We start from the raw sequence: 8,329 nt of genomic DNA, 5'->3' as shown, positions 1-8,329 counted from the left end.
GGAATGAGATAAACAAGTTGGGAAATCAAAATGAATTCTCTTGAGTCCCAGGAATATAAAGGAAAATGTCAAATCTAGACAGAGCTTCTGAGTAGGGTGTCCTGAGTATATTCATTGGCAATTTCATGAGGGGAGGAGTATTGTAAATGATAATATCTTATGCACTTGTGGGCAATAGATTCAAGAGCAATCAATTTAAATAAATCAAAAAGTGGGTCCAAATAGGGGAGAACCGTATTATTTATAAATGGCTTTGTGGATCAGCTAGTGTCCTAGACCCTTAAATGTTCACTGAATCCTCCAAGGAACCCATGAGTTGGGGATGGAGATTCTCTTTTTTGTTTTTTTTTTTTCATATAATTAAACAAAGCCTCAGGGCAGTCAGTATGTCTGAGGTTTCACAGCTGGGAAATGTTAGAACTGGTTACATTCACATCTGTCTAAGTTGCCTCAGGAGAATGAGAGTGAAGAGGCATCTGAACGCTGCTCCATCATGAGGAATGAAAGAAAGTATCAGAGGTGTTTTCCTGAAGAGCAGAAGTCTCGGATCAGATACAAGAGATGTCTGACTTCAAGTCAGGTGAAATAGATAAAGAAAGCAGGGATGCTTTGGTTAAATGAGGATAGAAGGGGTTCCAAAAAGGTGTTCCTAGGCAAGTTAAGCTAGTCAGTAACACAAGAGGCAGAGTAGTAAACAGATAGTTGAGTCCAACTGCCTGGGTTTGAGCCCCAGCCTAGGTCTGTGAACTTAGGCAAACACCTGAAACTCCCAATGCCGCATGCATTAGTTTGGGTCCACTGAGAACCAGATGTCAAGATGGGATTGTAGGTGTAAGACATTTATTGGAGGAGTGGATTAGTATCAGCACAGGCTGCCATAACAAAATACCATAGACTGGGTGACTTAAACAACAGAAATTTATTTTCTCACAGTTCTGGAGGCTGGGAAGTCTAAGATCAAGGTGCTGGGCAACTGGCTTTCTAGTGAGAGCTTGCTTCCTGGCTTTCAGATGGCCACCTTCTGGCTGTGTCCTCACATGGGAGAGAGAGTGAGAGAGAGAGAGAGAGAGATTAGGAACAGGGGAAGGGGATATAACACAGTCCATAGCATGGAGGGAGCAGAAAGCAGGCAGAGCCTTCTCCCTATGTGGATCTGATATCTGTGAAAGAAGAAAAGGGAGGAAGATTTGAGTAGGAAGGATCTTTTACTGCAGCCCACTTTCAAGAAAGGTTAGGCCAGGCTAATAAGTATTTTTTTGTTCTTTTTTTAGCTTTATTGAGTTAAAATTGACATATAAAACTGTAAGATGTCTAAAGTATACAATGTGATGATTTGACATTCATAGACATTGTGACAGTGCCCCCATTAAGTTAATTCGTACATTCACCACCTCACATATATACCTTTTTAAAATTTCTTTTTATTTTATATTGGAGTATAATTGATTTACAATGGTGTGTTAGTTTCAAGTGTACAGCAAAGTGATTCAGTTATACCTATACATATATCTATTCTTTTTCAGATTCTTTTCCCATTTAAGTTATTAGAAAATATTGAGCAGAGTTCCCTGTGCTATATACTAGGTCCTTGTTGATTATCTGTTTTATATATCGATATAATAGTGTGTATATGTTAATACCTAACCCCTAATTTATCCCTCCCCCCACCAACCTTTCCCCTTTGGTAACCGTAAGTTTGTTTTCTAAGTCTGTGAGCCTGTTTCTGTTTTATAAATATGTTCATTTGTGTCCTTTTTTTTTAGATTCTACATATAAGCGGTATCCTACGATATTTGTCTTTCTCGGTCTGACTTACTTCACTTAATATGATAATCTCCATGACCATCCATGTTGCTGCAAATGGCATTATTTCATTCTTTCTTATTGCTGAATAGTATTCCATTGTATATATGTGCCACACCTTCTTTATCCATTCATCTGTTGATGGACATTTAGATTGCTTCCATGTCCTGGCTATTGTAAATAGTGCAGCTATGAACATTGGGGTGCATGTATCTTTTTGAATTATGATTTTCTCCAGATAATCTCCAGATGATGTTCTCCCAGGTGTGGGATTGCTGGATCATATGGTAACTCTAATAGGTGTTCTTGAGATAGTCACTCTCTGGAGGAGTCTTGCATCTCACTATGCAGTAGAGTGTCCTGTCATTGGGCTGGGAGTAGCCCAAGGGAAGTGTGCTTTTGGCACACATGGTAATGAAAGCAAAGGGGCAGCAGCTGGGACTATCAGCAAATTGTGCTCTTACAGAAGAAATCTTAGTGGTACATTTCCTTGGCTGTTTCTGGGCACAGATTGGAAGACACTAACCATAGTGCATAGTTCAAACAACACTTGGCAGGATGAAATGAGTTAATATAAAGTACATGGCTCAATGCCTAGTGCATGGTGGCCATTTAATATTCAACAGCTCTTATTAAAATGTGCTTCTCATCCACCCTGGTCTTTGGGTGACAAATGTAAAGAGGGCCAATTACATATTCATCCCAGGTTGTGTTTGTTGATCATCAACACCCACACTTCAATTAAATATATCATTGGTTTTATTGCTTTGTAAAAATTTTCCAAAGATAATCAGTGTGAATGCTGAAAATTGTTATTGCACTGTAAAAGGAATAAAGAGCTCAATTTTCCTGACTTGAGGCTGGTGATCATAATACACAATTGCAGCTGCATTGGTTATTTATATGTTTCTAGTTCAGTGGAGGTACCTTAGAATTACAAAATCTCAGAATTAAATGGAAAAATTTAAGCCATCTGGTCCAAACACCATGCTCTGCTTGGATTTCCCAAAGAAATGATCCTTCAGCCTCTCTTCACCAACAGCAATGATGAAAAACATACTCTTTTATATGGTTGGATATTCCTTTTTTGACATGCTTTTCTCCATAAGGATGGTCTCTAGGGACCGTATTCTCATTTCCAGTTAGATTGAGCCAATAGGTTTAGCCAACATCCAGCAGGATATTGGTGGGTGAGAGGAGAGGAGTCAGGCTACTTCTCTCCTTGGGTCCTGTCCTAAGGGTGATGTAGGACAAGCGAGTCCCCGATTGAAGTCACCACTCCTCTCGAACTAGTGGGTGCTGATAGCCATCTCATCGTGCTCTTTTACTAGCCGTGGTTATCACATTATCCTTCGTGGTTCTCCCATACCTTTGTAGTTAGCGCCATTTATAAGCCCATTTCAAACAAACCCAGTTTGAATTTGCCATCTGTTTCTCATTGGTACCCTGACTACCACAGACTGTTCCTAACTAATAGAAAGGTCTCCATTACCAAGGTGATGGGACCCCTTGTTCCATTCCTTGGAGTCAGGCAGAAAGGGTCCCATGTATCTTTCCAAATAAAAGTTCTTCAAGTCCACAAGGCAGATCTTAATAGAAACCTAAAAATCTGGACACGTTCAGTCTGAGGCTTTTGTGATAAAGATTTCGAAAGCATTTCAGGAAAAATCAAATTTGAAGCTAAGTACTTTCCTTAAATATCTTGCTGAGCTTAACAATCCTTTGTACACCTTCCATTCAAAAAATGTCTAAGACTTTTAATAGTCTACTTATATTTCCAGTCTTCACATCTTAGGAAAACACTTTCCCTTTGCTCATTCTTTTGTGATGCTAGATGCTTCCTCTGTGTTGAATAAAGTATTATAGCCTTTAATTTGCCCTCAGTTGACTATGCAAAAGATTCCCCTGAAGACAAATTCTACATCTTTAATGTTATTATATGTTTTCATTTTAAGAGACCAGTAAAAATCGGGGGTGGGGAGAAAAGGAGAAAATGGAAAAAAAAAAAAAAAGAAGAAAGAAATCTACAACCTCACTGTTCAAACCACCCAGTTAATAGTTTCCTGAATAATTTATAGTCCTCTGAATGTATAGTAACCATATATTTATTTTTAGCCTGCATTTTGTATTTCACTTGACAAGCATTTTCCCATATTTTCACGTAGCTTTCTGAAAAGCTGCTTGAAGACAACATAATACACCATTGCATGTCTAGGTCACAAGTTATTTGACCAATACCGTATGCTAACACATATATATGGAATTTAAGGGAAAAAAATGTCATGAAGAACCTAGGGGTAAGATAGGAATAAAGACGCAGACCTACTGGAGAACGGACTTGAGGGTATGGGGAGGGGGAGGGGTGAGTTTTGACAGGGCGAGAGAGAGTCATGGACATATACACACTAACAAACGTAGTAAGGTAGATAGCTGGGGGAAAGCAGCCGCAAGGCACAGGGATATTAGCTCGGTGCTTTTTGACAGCCTGGAAGGGTGGGATGGGGAGAGTGGGAGGGAGGGAGACGCAAGAGGGAAGACATATGGGAACATATGTATATGTATAGCTGATTCACTTTGTTATAAAGCAGAAACTAACACACCATTGTAAAGCAATTATACCCCAATAAAGATGTTTAAAAAAAAAAAAAAAGACAAGTTATTTGACCATATCCCACCATTTGATAAGTAGGTTGTTCTTATTTGACTTTTTAGAAGCTTTGAGTATTATAATATTTGTTACAATAAATATTTTTGTAAGTAAGACTTTCCGTTGTTGTTGCCCTTGATTTTAGTTTTCTTCCTCAGGTTTCATTCTCAGGATTAACACTAAGTACCAAAATGTTTAACCAATCATCCATCTCTCCCTGGAATGTGTAAGAATTTCTGTACAACCACATCTTGGCCAGCAAGATGTTGCTATCAATGCAAACTCTGCTAGTGTTTCATTTCCAACATTTCTGGAATCGTTGTGGTCTTAGCTAATACTGAATCAGTTACACAAATGATTACTGACCCAGAGGCTTGAAAAATTAATGGTTAGAGAGTATTTTCTTCACATCAGGATTTATTCAGACCTTATGCCAGGTGGGCTGATGTTTGTAAAATATTCAAGCAAGATCTCTCATTTTATATATTTTGTAATAAATACATTTTAGATTGATATATAGCACATGTGTGTCTTAATAGACACACTTAGTTGCTTTCAATATAACTTTTACAATATCTGTATTACAATATCACTTCAATGCAATCTTTGTTCATAAGTCTTTGCTTCAGGTATTGCTATTTTCTTAACAGAGATTTGTTGCAGCAGAATTAGTGAGCCGAGGACTCTACTCATTATTAAGGACCTTCATATATATTATTCAATTACTTTCTGGAATGTTTTCACCATTTGAACTTGAGATTATATGAGCATGTCCTAATCTATCCATAGATCTTTATCAGTGTTAAATGTTACACACATGTAAATTATATATGCACATATATATTTAAATATTTAATAATTTGGTGGGTGAAATCGTCATTCACTTTTATTACAATTAATTTAAAAATTATCCCTGGAGTGTTGGAGCAATTATCTATATCTTCTTTTAGTAAGTATTTTACCTCTAGGGAGTATACATTTTTCCCTCCTGCTCCTGGAATTATAGGTGGACCTTGATAGAAAGTCTCCTTACTCTACATATACATTTCTTAAATTTGGCTACACAGCCCCTCAGTTTCTCACTTTTCAAAATGAAGAGAACAAAGAGCATAGGAGCCCCAGAAGGAGAATGTCCAGCTGGCTGGTGGTTATCGATGCATGTCTTGCTAATATTCTAATTCCTCCCTCTCTGGTGCTGTTTGTGGTTCTGGCTAATGCTTGTTCACTTACACAAACGGTTACTGATCCAGAGGTTCAGGGTATCAAGTTTTGAAGTGTAGCCCATTGTGGGCTTGGGATGTCCCTGGATTCAAAAGCAGGTCCTTCTCTCAAAGTGGAGAAAGAAAATATTAAATGAAGGCAGGTAGAAGAACACCAGTATCTATGAACTATCTATTAACTATTCAGATATTCTTTCACCAAACATTTTTTTAGCACTTCTGCTATGAGGTCCTTGCTGTTTGAGGTGCAAGGGAGACAAGGTGACACAGGAATATTGATGGACTTTGTACCTGGTCAGGGACTCGGGCCCAGAATTGACCATGACACTGAATGGTCAGGCCTGCCTCACAGACGATATTCTTAGAAAGTGCTTTGAGGATGCCATGGAGGTGCTAAGTCCTTCCACCAGTGAGGACCAGGGAAAGTTAAATCCAAGAGGGCTCTGAAAGCCATGGAGACCACTGCTGGTTAGCAAAGGGGAGAACATGTTTTGAACAAGGCATAGAGACATGAAAAATTGTGGCCTGTTTGGGAATCTAGGTTAGGGTGTCTGACACTCTTGTGTCTTAAAGTGTGGCCAAGAAAGTAGACAGGCAGAGAAAGTAGACAAGAAGGTAAAGGTGGACCAATCTTGCAAAAGGCTTTAAATGCCACATTTAAAAAGAAAAAAGCAAACTTACCTTCCATCAATGGGCAGCCATCAAGGTTTGTGAGCGGGAAATAACAAATACCCCTCCAAAGATCACAGTCAACATAGATAACTTGAACTCCATGCAAATGCCAGCCAGCTACAGAAATGGAGCTCCCAACACCATCCACTTTCTTTCTGCATAGAGGTTCCCGTCCCTTTATTTACTGACTTTTATCTAAACCTCAAAAACACATTTGTGTTTATTAATGACTGTCTATAGTATATCACAATTGTGACATTTGAAAACCTGAAGTCATTTGAATTATGACATTGCCAAGGAAACAACAAATTCCTTTACATTTGAAAGCTTCCCAATTCTATCAGTCCCCATGGTGTTGGAACAAGAGCTTAAGGGTTTTCAAACTCCAAGCATGTTTCATAGGGAGAGGAACCAAGCATGAAGTATTTCAAACATTAGCTGTTGTTGTTTTCTTTTTTTTTACACTATGAATATGTCAAGGTCTGCAACAGGAAAGGTCTGTTGTCTCTAGTGTCGTGATAGTAAGATACATAATGGGGTATGATCATGCATACTTCAAAATGACGCATGTGCAGGACAGAGATGAGAGCAGAGCAAAAGGGAAGACAGACTCAGTGCTGTCTGATGGGGAGAGTTGGCTGCAGTGTGAGACAGTCCTGGCTCAAACCCCAGCCTCAGTGTCCTCTCCTCTAAGGAATCATTGTCAAGGTTCAAGGGGACAGAATATACCAAATACATTAATGCTGAATCCAAGCAAGATCTCATTTACATGCAATCTAAAACCATGGTGTCATGAACCCTACTGACTTGATTACAGGGTCTCATTTCCTCTCATCATCATCTTCCAATTCTTTATTGGATCCCCAAAAGGAGTATATCATACACTCACAATTATCAACTAGTTACCACAGCCTGGTGGGTTGTTTGTCTGGTTAAGCTTAGGTTGTATCATATAATGTAAGGTTTCTACAATAGCGACACCCCTGAATCTCAAGGGCTTGACACCCACTGTCTGTATGGCTGGGGAGGAAAGGGCTGGGATGTGGACACTGGCCTCCCCCCATTCAGAGTCACATTTTCACTGGATCTTAAGAAAACCTTACTCCACCCAGAATTCCACAAAATCTCCCGTGAAATCAACTCCTTCATCTACCCTCTTCCATGTCTCCTCTCCTGCACGCAAGTCTCAGAAAACAAACTTTCAAACACCACCTCCATCTCTCCAATGATAAGGTATGGTTTGCAGAACATTCTAAATCCATTTCCTCTCACTAGTCCCTTGCCAGGCTCCAACTCTAGACCAAGAGAGCCTATCTTAGCCACTCACACCTCACCAATGACTGACCAAGATAACATGTGAAATAGAAAATGGATTTGCATTTCTAAACCCATGCTGAAATCCTGTCTCTAGATCCTATCAGGATGGAGGGGTGACTTTTCAAGAAATAAGATTTGTAAATAGATGCTCTCAGGACAGAGGCAACAAAGTTGTCCTCCAGTTTCCTCCTCTAAGAGCATAACAAAATGGTTATGGCTTTTAAGTGATTATTTTTCTGGCTTCTACCCAGGACAATTTCAAAAATTTAAGGTACTAATTTCAGCCAGAGCAGCCTGTTACTTAAAATCTTGGCACAAAGAAGAAGAAGAAAAGACAGAAAAAGGAAAAAGAAAGAAAGGGAAATGAAGGAAGGAAGGGAGGGTGAGAAGACAGCCCTTTCTTCTTTTTCTTACCTAGGAGAAATTATAGCATTCTAGAACTTGTCAGTAACATAAAGATCATCTAGTTCTATGACCTTTTTCAAAGAAGGAAACCTGAGGCTCAGAGAGATGAAGATACGTATTTAAAACCACAGAACCAGTGAATGGATGAACTGAAATTTTGTACAGCAATTTCCACAGCCCCCTGTTGCCTAGATAAACAACAGCTTAGGTAAGAGGTGATTTTCTGGCCCAAATTTGAATTGCAGAATCCAGCCTCCCATTTGTA

This window comes from Phocoena phocoena, chromosome 5 (assembly GCF_963924675.1).
Source record: "Phocoena phocoena chromosome 5, mPhoPho1.1, whole genome shotgun sequence".
Taxonomy (NCBI): Eukaryota; Metazoa; Chordata; class Mammalia; order Artiodactyla; family Phocoenidae; genus Phocoena; species Phocoena phocoena.
The sequence above is the reverse complement of the archived record's forward strand: the minus strand, read 5'-3'. Positions refer to the sequence as shown.